The sequence below is a fragment of the Stegostoma tigrinum genome, chromosome 33 (genome assembly GCF_030684315.1).
Source record: "Stegostoma tigrinum isolate sSteTig4 chromosome 33, sSteTig4.hap1, whole genome shotgun sequence".
NCBI lineage: Eukaryota > Metazoa > Chordata > Chondrichthyes > Orectolobiformes > Stegostomatidae > Stegostoma > Stegostoma tigrinum.
This window is the reverse complement of record NC_081386.1, coordinates 36,866,359-36,878,532: the sequence shown is the minus strand read 5'-3', so window position 1 is coordinate 36,878,532 and position 12,174 is coordinate 36,866,359. Positions and strand designations below refer to the sequence as shown.

The window sequence follows — 12,174 nt, the reverse complement described above, 5'->3', positions numbered from 1 at the left end:
GGTGAGGGCCCCCTCTCTGTATTGACTGCTGTCCCGCTGTTCGTGATGCCAGCGCAGAGGAGCCGTATGGTGACTGTACACATGTACAACCCGTATGTGCCAGCAGTTGATGTCCTGACCTTCCTTGGAAGGTATGTGAAGGTGGAAGGGGACCTAACCGACATCATGGACCCCTTTGGCATCTGGACCAGTAAGAGGCAGGTCAAGGTGATGCTGAGGATGGGCGCGGACGGGAACATTGTACACCCACTGTCCAGCTTCGCGATCGGCGGGAGCAAAGGCTACCTGGCCTATGCAGGGGAACCTAAAGTCTGCCATGCCTGTGGTAAGTCAGGTCACGTGGCAGCCGACTGCAAAGCCACCATCTGCAGGAACTGCAGGGAGGAGGGACACCTTGGAAAGGATTGCCCTCAAGAAAAAAGCTGCAACCTTTGCGGGGAAGCGGGCCACCTCTATAGGGCATGCCCGCGGCGGAGGACCACCTATGCCCAGGTTACCGGCAGGGGCAATGCGGGGCCAGCCCCCCCCCCCCGGAGGAGAGGAAGGCACCAGGGCCCTGCAAGGACCCCACTAATGTGCAGGAGGGCCAGGTTGTGCAGGAGGACCCAGCCCTGCAGGATGGGCCCGAGGCCAGCAAAGCGCCCCTGCAGGCTCCGCTCCCCCCCCCCCCCCCCCCCCCCCCCCCCCCCCCCCCCCCTGCCCCGACAACCTGGAGTCGGCGACAACAGTCCGGAAAGCGAGGAGGAAGGTGCGTCGACGGGCCCAGGAACCGCAACCATCAGGCGGGAAGAGGCAGCTACAGGGGGGCTATAAGAGCTGCTCTGACGAGGGAGATTCGAGGGGGCCTGCCCGAAGCAGAAGTTAAAGATCTCAAGAGAGAAGGAAAGCAGCACCCCGCTTCCAGGTGATGGGAAGCATCCTGAGGCTCCTTCCGACACCCAGTCATATGCCGCTGGGGCCCTGGAGGGCACCCCAGAACTTCCAGGCAGGTAGGAGCCAGACCCAGAGCCGGACTCTCCTGCCTCCATACCCCCGACGGGGGGATGCCACCCGGAAGGCAGCACGGATGGTTTCCTGAGCCCGGAGAGCGTCCAGCAGTTAGCCCGGGCAATGGGCATGCAGGGACAGATGGAGGGGCTGGACCTTGGACTTGGGGACGGTACTGCGGTCACTGCCCACAATGGGGGTACGAGTTGCGTGCATTAATGTGCGCAGCGTCAAGTCAACCGCGAGATGTGTGTCCACATTGGCCTACCTGACCACCGTCAAGGCGGACCTCCTGTTTCTGCAGGAGTGCGGGATACCGCACCTCGGCAGGTACAGGAAATGGTCCGGCGCCTGGACCTGTGGGCCTTCAATCTGGTCGGGGGTAATGACTGTCGCTCCTCAGGCCTGGCTACTCTGCTGCGGGGGCGCAACTTCACCATCTCTCAAGTTCAGGAGGTGGTGGGGGGGGCACCTCCTATTGGCTGACGTCACCTACAGGAACGCTCCCCTGAGGCTGATCAACGTGTACGCCCCAGCGGTACGGAGTGAGCGGTTGGCCGTCCTGCAGCGGCTTCCACCCCTGCTGGCTACGCCCAGGCCGGTCATCCTAGGCGGAGACTTCAACTGCATCATCGATGCAGATGGAAGATCCGGCGTGGGGACAGCGGGTGGGGGGAGTCAACTGGACATCACGTCCAGATTCCCGATGGGCACGGTGAAGGACGCCAAGCTGCTCGATGTCTTCAGCACCCCTGCAGACGGAGCGCAGCGGAGGTACACCTGGTTGCGGCCAGACGGGTCTATCCGCTCAAGGATAGACTTCCTGTTTGTGTCACGGGCGTTCTCGGTCAGGTCCACCGGCATCGAGCCGGTGTTCTTCCCTGACCACTGCCTCCTGCTGGCCGACTGTCACTTACAGGGCGACCAGCCGGCCGGCAAGGTGACGTGGAAGCTCAACACGACTCTGTTGACCCCAGAGAACGTCGAGGAGCTTAAGAGGGAGTACACCGGTTGGAGAACCATGAAACCCCTCTTTGAGAACATCAAGATGTTCTTTGTCCTCAAGGGTGTTCGGAAGGCGAGAGAGAGGCGGGGAAAGCTGCCGCGACTCCAGAAAAGGGTGCAGAACCTGCTCCTTCTGCAGTTGATGTGGGTCGATGTCACGGAGGACCTCCGCGAGGTGAGGGGTCAGCAAGCCTCGCTCTTCGCCGCGGAGGCCTCCAGGATAATCTTCGGGTCCTAGCTCTGCTCCGTGGAGCAGGACGAGACATGCTCGCGTTTCTTCTTTCAGAAGGTGCACAGAGAGAGCTCTGTGCTTAGCCGGCTGAAGGAGGACGACGGCTCGGTGACATCGTCTCGGCCCGACATTTTGAGGATCAGCAGATCCTTCTATGCCGGACTGTATGACACGAAGCCCATGGACAGCATGGCCTCCGAGTCGTTCCTGTCGTCTATCACGGAGGTCTTAGACGACGGCACAAGGGAGTGGCTGGACCGGCCGATATCCCTGGACGAGCTGACCAGAGCCCTCAAGTCCTTGGAAAGGAATAAGACTCCCGGGAACGACGGTTTACCGGTCGAGCTATATTCCGCTCTGTGGGACCTGGTTGGCCAGGACCTGTTGGAGGTGTACGATAGTGCGCTTTGGGCAGGGGAAATGTGCAAGTCCATGAGGAAGGGCATCATCACCCTCATTTACAAGAGGAAAGGGGAGAGGGAAGAAATTAAGAATTGGCGTCCCATTTCACTATTGAACGTGGACTACAAAATCCTGGCCAAGGTCATAGCCAACCGGGCCAGGTCTGTCCTGGAGTCGGTGATTCACCCTGACCAAACCTGTGCTGTGCCGTGCAGGAAGATCGCTGAGAGCCTCGCGCTCATCAGGGATACGATGGCCTACGTACAGGACAGCCGGGTGGACACCTGCCTCGTCAGCCTGGACCGGGAGAAGGCCTTCGACAGGGTCTCTCATGCTTACATGAGGGACGCCCTCTCCAAATTGGGGTTCGGGGAGGGCATCCGCAATTGGATCCGGCTGCTCTACACCAACATCGTTAGCGCAGTCTCGATCAACGGGTGGGAATCGGACGGTTTTCCTGTTAGATCTGGAGTCAGGCAGGGCTGCCTGCTCTCTCCTGCCTTGTTCGTGTGCTGTGTGGAGCCCTTTGCCGCATCCATCAGGAAGGACGTGAGCCTGAAGGGCGTGACTATCCCAGGCAGCGGAGGCCTTCAGGTCAAGACCTCCCTGTACATGGATGACGTCGCCGTCTTCTGCACTGATCGTCGGTCAGTGAGTAGGCTGTTGGACATCTGCGGCCAGTTTGAATTGGCCTCGGGTGCCAAAGTCAATAGGGGTAAGAGCGAGGTCATGTTCTTGGGGAACTGGGACAACCGCTCCTTCATCCCCTTCGCCGTCAGGACAGACTACCTGAAGGTGTGCTGGGTGTTTGATTCGGTGGAGCTGGGTCGTGCACTAAGACTTGGGAGGAGCGTATCACCAAACTGAAGCAGAAGCTGGCACTGTTGTATGTGGCGCAGGCCTGGCCTATTCCCTGGACCTGCGCCGCTGCGGTCACCCGGGCCATCTTCCGCTTCGTTTGGGGGTCGAGGATGGACCAGATCTGCAGGGACACCATGTACAAAGACCTGGGAAATGGGGGAAAGGGCGTACCGAACTCCACCCTCGCCCTGACGGCTACCTTTGTGTGTGGCTGCATCAAGCTGTGCGTAGATCCTCAGTACGCAAACACCAAGTGTCACTACTTACTGAGGTTCTACCTGTCCCCGGTGTTGCGAAGGATGGGCCTGGCCTCGTTGCCGCGGAACGCTCCGAGTAGTTGGACCGTTCCGTACCACCTGTCCTTCGTGGAGAAATTTTTGAAGGGAAACACCTTTGACCACAAGACCGTCAGGCAGTGGTCAGCACGTAGTATCCTTGGGACCCTTCGGGAAAAGGAGAGGCTGGATCCCGTCGTGTGGTTCCCCACGCAGACTGCCAAAGCCGTTTGGCAGAATGCCTCATTGCCAGAACTTTCAAACAAGCACAAGGACATTGCTTGGCTGGCGGTGAGAGGGGGTCTGGCAGTGAGATCCTTTATGCATGCCCGGAATCTCTGCGCCACCGCACGCTGCCCTCGAGGTGGCTGCGGGGGGTCGAGACTGTTGATCACCTCCTTCTGGAGTGTGCCTATGCGCAGGAGGTCTGGAGGGGGATGCAGTGGTATTTTGTTGAGGTTCGTCCCCAGCAGCTCTGTGACGCGGGACTCCGTGCTCTATGGGCTGTTTCCCGGGACGCACACCGAGACCAACATCAACTGCGCCTGGAGGACCATCAATGCGGTGAAAGACGCTCTTTGGTCTGCCCGCAACTTGCTGGTCTGCCAGCTGAAAGAACTGACCCCAACCGAGTGTTGCAGACTGGTGCGCTCCAAGGTCCAGGACTACGTGCTGAGGGACGCGCTAAAGCTTGGGGCAGCCGCCGCCAAGGCACGGTGGGGAAAGACCACCGTATGAAACCCCTCGTCCAGAATGGAAAAAAGGGCCCTATCTGGTAACTGGGCCCAGCTGGCATCTTCCTCAACTGGTCAGGGGGCCAACGGGAACTGTGCGGGATGACGACTGCCAGGGTATTTTCTTTGCTTTGTTTTTTTCTTCTTTGTTTTTTTCCTTTAGTTGGTGTACGTACCCCCGGGTAACCCGGAGCGGCTTGCATGACTGGGTAAGTGTGTAAATATGTTTTATTTTTTGTACATCTTATGAATAAAGTATATTTTTTCAAATAAAAAAAAGTGACGAAACGTCTGAAAACTAACCTTCCAGCTCAGTGAGCAAACTCACATCCAGAACCTCAACCTGAGCTACAAATCTTCTCAAAACTCACTAGGTTGGACTTGATTTCGGGCCTTCTAGACCAGAGGCAGGGACATTACCAATGTATCACAAGAGCCTTCACTGCCACACTCTACTTGCAGCCTGGTCTCATAAGCCTCTGAGATTGAAATTAAATTCAAACTTAAATTTCTTCCATGAGATTTTATTGTTTTAAAAATAAATCTGTCAGGAAGTCAGAAGTCCTTTTGCACTTCTAAAAGGATATAAGATCAACTCACAGATCTTTAAACCTTCAACGATAATATTACAACACAAATTATTAATAAGGTGTCAATTGCATATTTTTACTGAAATGGTACAATACCATTCCTGGGACTTTATAGTGGGAGAAGCTGGAAAAAGAGTTGTGCAGAGTTAAATGCAAACCCACGCTCCAAATGCCCAGCTATTTCCCACACGTATCACAGGATTTTAACTACAATTCTGTCTTCGCATCAAATTGTTGGACAGACTGGAATTAAAAATTCTTCTGAGTGAACAGTGGTGTGTGGGCTATAGGGGAATGGGTCTGGGTGGGATGCTTCAAGGGGCAGTGTGGACTTGAGGCTGAAGGGCCTGTTTCCACACTGTAGGGAATCTAATCTAAATCTAATCTAATCTAAACTGCAGTTAGTCCCAGCTGTTAATTCAAGCAGTGAAAAGATGTATGTCTGGTTATTACTATCAAAATGAGTGATGGAGCTATACAGCACAGAAACAGATCCTTCATGCCAACTTGTTCATGCCAACCAGATATATTAAATTAATCAGTCTCTGTCACCTTTAACTTCTATCAGCACAGTTGCACAATTGGCTAATTTGTTGACAACTTCAGTTTTCAGTTAGCAGGTTTGGAAACGATGCCAAGCTTGAACTGAAGAATCTAAACAGATTGCTCCTGAGCTTATTTCTGGAAAAGCATCAGCTTTGATGTGGGACCTGTTACTTGTCATTTACAGTGCTGTCCCCGGAGGACTGCCATGCTTGTCTTTATTGACCAGTACCTTGAGTGTAGGAGTTGGGAAACCATGTTATGGCTGCACAGGACACATTTTTTGGAATACTGTGTGCAATTCTGGTCTCCCTGCTCTGGAAGGATGTTGTGAAACTTGAAAGGGTTCATAAAAGATTTACAGGGTTGGAGAGTTTGAACTATTTTCCCTGGAAAGAAGGGTGACCTCACAGAGTTTAAAAAGTCATGAGGGGCACGGACAGGGTGAATAGACAAGGTCTTTTCTCTGGGGTGGGGGTGTCCAAAGCAAGAGGGTGTAGGGTTTATAGTGAGAGGGGAAGGATTTAAAAGGGACCTAAGGGGCAACTTTGTCTCACAAAGGGTGGTGCTTGTACAGAATGAGTTGCCGGAGGAAGTGGTGGAGGCTGGTACAATAACGTTTAAAAGGCATCTGGATAAGTATATGATTAGGAAGGGTTTGAATTCTTGGTGAATACCGACGCAAAGTACTCATTGAGGAGAGGGCCATGACGGATGTGGAGGCTAGGGATAGGTGTTGGATTACTCTAGGTCAAGTCGGTACAAGGAGAGCGGGGTATTCTAAAAGGCATTAAGGTGGACAAGTCCCCAGGTCCAGATGGGATCGACTCCAGGTTACTGAGGGAAGCAAGAGAAGAAATAGATGGGGCCTTAACAGACATCCTTGAGCACGGGTGAGGTCCCGGAGGACTGTTGCTCATGTTGTCCCCTTGTTTAAGAAGGGTAGCAAGGATGATACTGGTAATTATAGACCAGTGAACCTGACATCAGTGATGGGGAATCTGCTGGAGAAGACACTGACAGATAGAGATAATAGGAACTGCAGATGCTGAAGAATCCGAGATAGCAAAGTGTAGAGCTGGATGAACACAGCAGGCCAAGCAGCATCTTAGGAGCAGAAAAGTTGACGTTTTGGGCCTAGACCCTTCATCAGAAAAATCAGAAGTCTAGGCCCAAAAGGTCAGCTTTTATGCTCCTAAGATGCTGCTTGGCCGGCTGTGTTCATCCAGCTCCACACTTTGTTATACTGAGGGATAGGATCTATTTACATTTGGAAGAAAAAAGGCTTATTAGTGATAGGCAGCATGGTTTTGTGCAGGGAAGGTCATGTCTTACCAACTTGATCAAATTCTTTCAGGAAGTGACAAAGTTGATAGATGAGGGAAGGGTTGTAGATGTCATATACATGGACTTCGGTAAGATGTTTGATAAGATGCTTTATAGTAGGCTGATGGAGAAAGTGAAGTCGCATGGGGTCCAGGGCATACTAGCTAGATGGATAGAGAACTGGCTGGGCAACAGGAGACAGAGTTGTAGCAGAAGGGAGTTTCTCAAAGTGGAGAACTGTGACCAGTGGTGTTCTACAGGGAACTGTGCTGGGACCACTGTTGTTTGTGATATACATAAATGATCTGGAGGAAGGACTAGATGGTCTGATTAGCAAGTTAACAGATGACACTAAGATTGGTGGAGTAGCAGATAGTGAAGGGGACTGTTGGAGAATGCAGCAGAATGTAGATAGATTCAAGAGTTGGGAGGAGAAATGGTAATGGAGTTCAATCCAGGCAAATGCGAGGTGATGCATTTTGGAAGATCCAATTCAAGAGCGAACTATATGGTAAATGGAAAAGCCCTGGAGAAAATTGATGCATAGGGAGATCTAGGTGTTCAGGTCCATCGTACCTTGAAGGTGGCAACACAGATTGATAGACTGGTCAAGAAGGCATACGCCATGCTTTCATTCATCAGACAGGGTATTGAGTACAAGAGTTGGCAGGTCATGTTACAGTTGTATAGGACTTTGGTTCGGCCACATTTGGAATACTGCATACAGTTCTGGTCACCTCATTACCAAAAGGATGTAGATGCTTCGGAGAGGGTGCAGAGGAGGTTCTCCAAGATGTTGCCCGGTATGGAGGGCACTAGCTACGAAGAGAGGTTGAGTAGATTAGATTTATTTGCATTAGAAAGACGGATGTTGAGGGGTACACGATTGAGGTCTGCAAATCATGAGAGATATAGACAGGGTGGATAGGAAGAAGCATTTCTCTCCCCCCAGAGTGGGAGACTCAATTACAAGGTGTCACAATTTCAAGGCGAGAGGGGAAAAGCTTAAGGGAGATATGTGTGGAAAGTTCTTTATGCAGAGGGTGGTGGGTACCTGGAATGCATCGCCAGCAGAGATGGTAGAGGCAGGCACAACAGTGTCATTTAAGGTGTATCTAGACGTGAATGGGCAGAGAGCAGAGGCATTCAGATCCTTGGAAAATAGGTGACAGATTTAGAGGATTTGGATTGGCGCAGGCTTGAAGGGCCTGTTCCTGTGTTGTAATTTTCCTTGTTCTTTGTTTAGAGGGATATGGGCCAAATGCTGGCAAATGGGATTGGATTAATTTAAGATATCTGGTTGGCATGAACGAGTTGGACTGAAGGGTCTGATTCCATGCTGCACAGCTCTATGACTCTACTTTTACATGGGATGTGGGCATCGCTGGCTGGGCCGACATTTATTGCCCACCCCTCAGATAAGGAAATCAAAACTGCATACGGTATTCCAGATGTGGTCTCACTAAGCCTCGTGTATTTGCAGCAAGACATCCCTGCTCCTGTACTCTCATCCTTGCACCATGAAGGCCAACATGCCATTTGCCTTCTTTGCTGGCTCCTGCACCTGCTTACTGTCAGTGACAGGCGTCTTGCTGCACGCTCCCTGCCCCCCACTCAATTTCAAGCCGTTCAGATAATAGCCTGTTTCCTGTTTTTCCGACCAAAGTGAATAACCTCATATTCGTCCACATTATACTGCATCTGCCATGCATTTGCCCACTGCCTCAGCCTGTCCAAATCACACTGAAACATCTCTGCATCCTCTCATAGCTCATTCTCTCAGCCAGCTTTGTGTCATCTGCAAACTTAGAGATATTAATTTAGTTCCCTCATCTAAATCATGAATATATATTGTGCATAGCTGGGATCCTAGCACTGATCCATATTTTAATTTTACATGCTAATTCTTGTATGTGCCTTTGGTGAAAACCTTCTGAAAGTGAAAATAAACCAGATCCACCAGTTATCCCTCATCAACTCTACTTGTTACACCTTTGAAGAATTCCAGAAAATTTTTTAAGCATGATTTCCCTGTCATAAATCCACACTGACTCTGACCAATCTGATCACTGTTTTCCAAGTGGTCTGCTAATAATTCTTTTATCTTGGACTCAAGCATTTTTCTCCACTGCCGACATCAGGCTTCCTGGTCTATAATTCCCGGTTTTCTCTTGGCCTCCCTTCTTAATAGTGGGGTTACATGAGCTACTCTCCAATCTGTAGGAAGCTGTTTCACCGTTTATAGAATCCTGGAAGATGACCATCAATACATCCATTGTTTGTCAGGCCACTTAATGCCATAGAGATGTTCTGCATGGAAACAGACTCTTCAGCCTAACTTGTCCATGCTGATCAGATATCCTAGATAAGTCTAGTCCCATTTTGTCAGCATTTGGCACATAACCCTCTCAACCCTTCCTATTCATATACCCATGATGGCTTTTAAATGTTGTAACTGTACCAGCCTCCACCACTTCCTCTAGCAGCTCATTCCATACAAGCGCCACCCTTCGTGTGAGGAAGCTGCCCCTTAGGTCCCTTTCAAATCATTCTCTCTCACTTTAAACCTATACCCTCTAGTTTTTGACTTCCCCACCCTGGGGAAAAGACCTTGTCTGTTTATCCCATCCATGCCCCTCATGATTTTGTAAACCTCTTTAAAGCTACCCCTCCACCTCCAATGCACCAGGGAAAATAGCCTCAGTCTATTCAGCCTCACCCTGAAGCTTAAACCCTCCAACCCTAGCCACGTTGTAAATCTTTTCAGAACCTTTTTGGGCTTCACAACATCCTTCCTGTAGCAGGGAGGCTAGAATTGCATGTAGTATTCCAAAAATGGCTGAACCAATGTCCTGTACAGCTGCAACATGACCTCCCAACTTAATGCATTGACCAATAAAGGCAAGCATACCAAACACCACCTTCACTATCCTAACTACCTGCGGCTCTACTTTCAGGGCACTTTGAACTTGCACTGTAAAGTCTCTTTGTTCAGCAACGCTCCCCAGGACCTTACTATATAATGTATAAGTCCTGCCCTGCTTTGCCCTTCCAAAATGCAGCACCTCACATTTATCTAAATTAAACTCCATCTGCCAATCCTCAGCCCATTGGCCCATTTGTACAAGGTCCCATTGTACTCAGGTAACCTTCTTCCAGTCCACTACACCTCCCATTCTGGTGTCATCTGTAAACTTACTAACCATACCTCCTGTGTTCATATTCAAATCATTTGGATAAATAATGGAAAGCAGTGGACCCAGCACCAATCCTTGTGGCATGTCACTGGTCGCAGGCCTCCAGACTGAAAAGCAACTTCTACCACCACCCTCTGTCTCCTACCTCCGAACCAGTTCTGTATCCAAATGCATAGTTCTCCCTGTATTCCATGTGATCTAACCTTGCTAACCAGTTTACTATGAGGAACCTTGTCAAAGGTCTTACTGAAGCCCAAATAGACCACTTCCGGAAGGACTCTGGGATGTAGGTTATCAGACCCTGGGGATTTATCTGCCTCCAATCCCATCAATGTATTTAGTTGATGCGCCATTTCTTTTCACAGTTTCTGACTGTAAAGGACCGATATTCATTTAGCATTAACTTTCCCTATTGAAGCTTTTACTTTCAGTTTTTATGTTCCCCATGAGCTTACCTTTGTATTCTATTTTCCTTTTCCTAATCAATCCTTATATCTTCCTTTGTTGAATTCTAAACTGCTCCCAACCTTTGGTCTGTTTTCTTTCCTGGCCAATTTCCATGCCCCTCCCTTGCATCTAATACTGTCTCTAATCTCCCTCATAAATCATGGTTTGGCTAACGATTCTATTTTACCTTTGAGCCTGATAAGAATAAAGTTAGCAAAAATCAAAGAACCACAAGTGCTGGAGATCTGAAACAAAAACAAATTGCTACACCTCTCCCTGTCTCTGACCTCTGCCAGTCCCTGCACACCCTCCCTGTCTCTGTGACCTTCTGTGCTCTAGGATGCGTTACCTGAAAGCAAATTGAACACCAAGTCAAAAAAAAGGAGCTCCTTATCATAAATTGTGTAGTACAGAGGAATCCATTCATCCCAGTGTCTCTGTGCTGACTTAATTCACACATTGATACCCTCTTCCTTTTTGTAGTATCTTAGCATTTTTATTTTCCGTCAGGTAATGATCTGTGGGATTGTGTTCAATAACGATTGGTGAGTGGCACAAAGCCTCTCTATTGAGAACCCGTAGCCTGAGGTGGTGATGGAATCCAAAGTACAGTTTTACAGTAGCCTCGTTTATACAAAGTTTTTACATACATTAAAGTTTGAGTATGGTGCCACATAGCTGTGTCTATTGTACACAAGTTTGTGTGACATCTGTCCCGGGGAAACAAGAGATGGTTTAAGCACTTACTGAATGCTAGCTGCTATTCCTGATGGGATTAGAATGTCTTTCCGGTCTGAGCTTGCATAACGAAGAGGTGTTAGTCCTTTTGTCTTTAAAGGTAGTAATGTTAGAAATACTAGACCTATACAGCTAAATAATTGAGAAATTATATGTGTACTAAATAAAAGTATAGAGGATATTAAACCAATCTCCCGCAGCTGGCTCATGAGATTTCATCCACTGTTGTCAGTTTTTGACAGTTCCTACGCATTCATTCATGCAGTTTCCTGGAAACACTGTTTTGATATTAAGTTTCTTAAAGGGGGTGGTGGCCCTATTTAATGTGTATTTGAAAAGTATAATTCTGTATGTTAGGACAAGATGGTAATCTTAAATAAAAGCTAGAGATAGTGTATGAGTAGTGTATAAGGAAATTTCAGAGATAAAGAGCAGCAGACTGTAGGGACGTGCTTGTGGAGGAAACTGTGAAATCTTGCAGCCTATTCAGGATCTGAGAGACAGTTACTAAGGGCTAATTAATATTATAATCTTTCCATAGTTTTGAGTGAGTTATGGCGACATGATTGTATTGTTCTGAGTAGGTTACAGTATTAACACTTATTAAGGGGTAGCCTTTGATACTGAAAGAGGCCTAAACATCGCTTGTAGCATGGGACCAATAAGAATTGAAAGATGTAAAGAAACAGTAATGGGCTGGCCACCTAAGAAGGAATGTTTAACTTCATTTTACTCTTACAAGGTAAACTTACTACAAAAATGTGTTTTTATGAATGGAAACGCGGCATAGTAAACATTTAGTGTTTGTTAGTGAGTTCGTGAAGAGAATCATAATAC

At 49.1% G+C, this 12,174-nt stretch overlaps 1 protein-coding gene across 7 annotated transcripts in view; it reads left to right on the top strand.

Moving 5' to 3' along the window:
* sqor (sulfide quinone oxidoreductase) overlaps positions 1–12,174 on the top strand; it is a 57,768-nt gene that overhangs the window by 23,368 nt on the left and 22,226 nt on the right. For 2 of the 7 annotated variants that reach the window (XM_048563115.2, XM_048563112.2), the window contains exon 3: positions 4,660–4,705. The exons of the other annotated variants lie outside the window; for them this stretch is intronic. The gene's annotated coding sequence lies outside the window, so the exon portion shown is untranslated. The remainder of the gene's footprint in view (positions 1–4,659; positions 4,706–12,174) is intronic. 7 annotated transcript variants of the gene reach the window in all.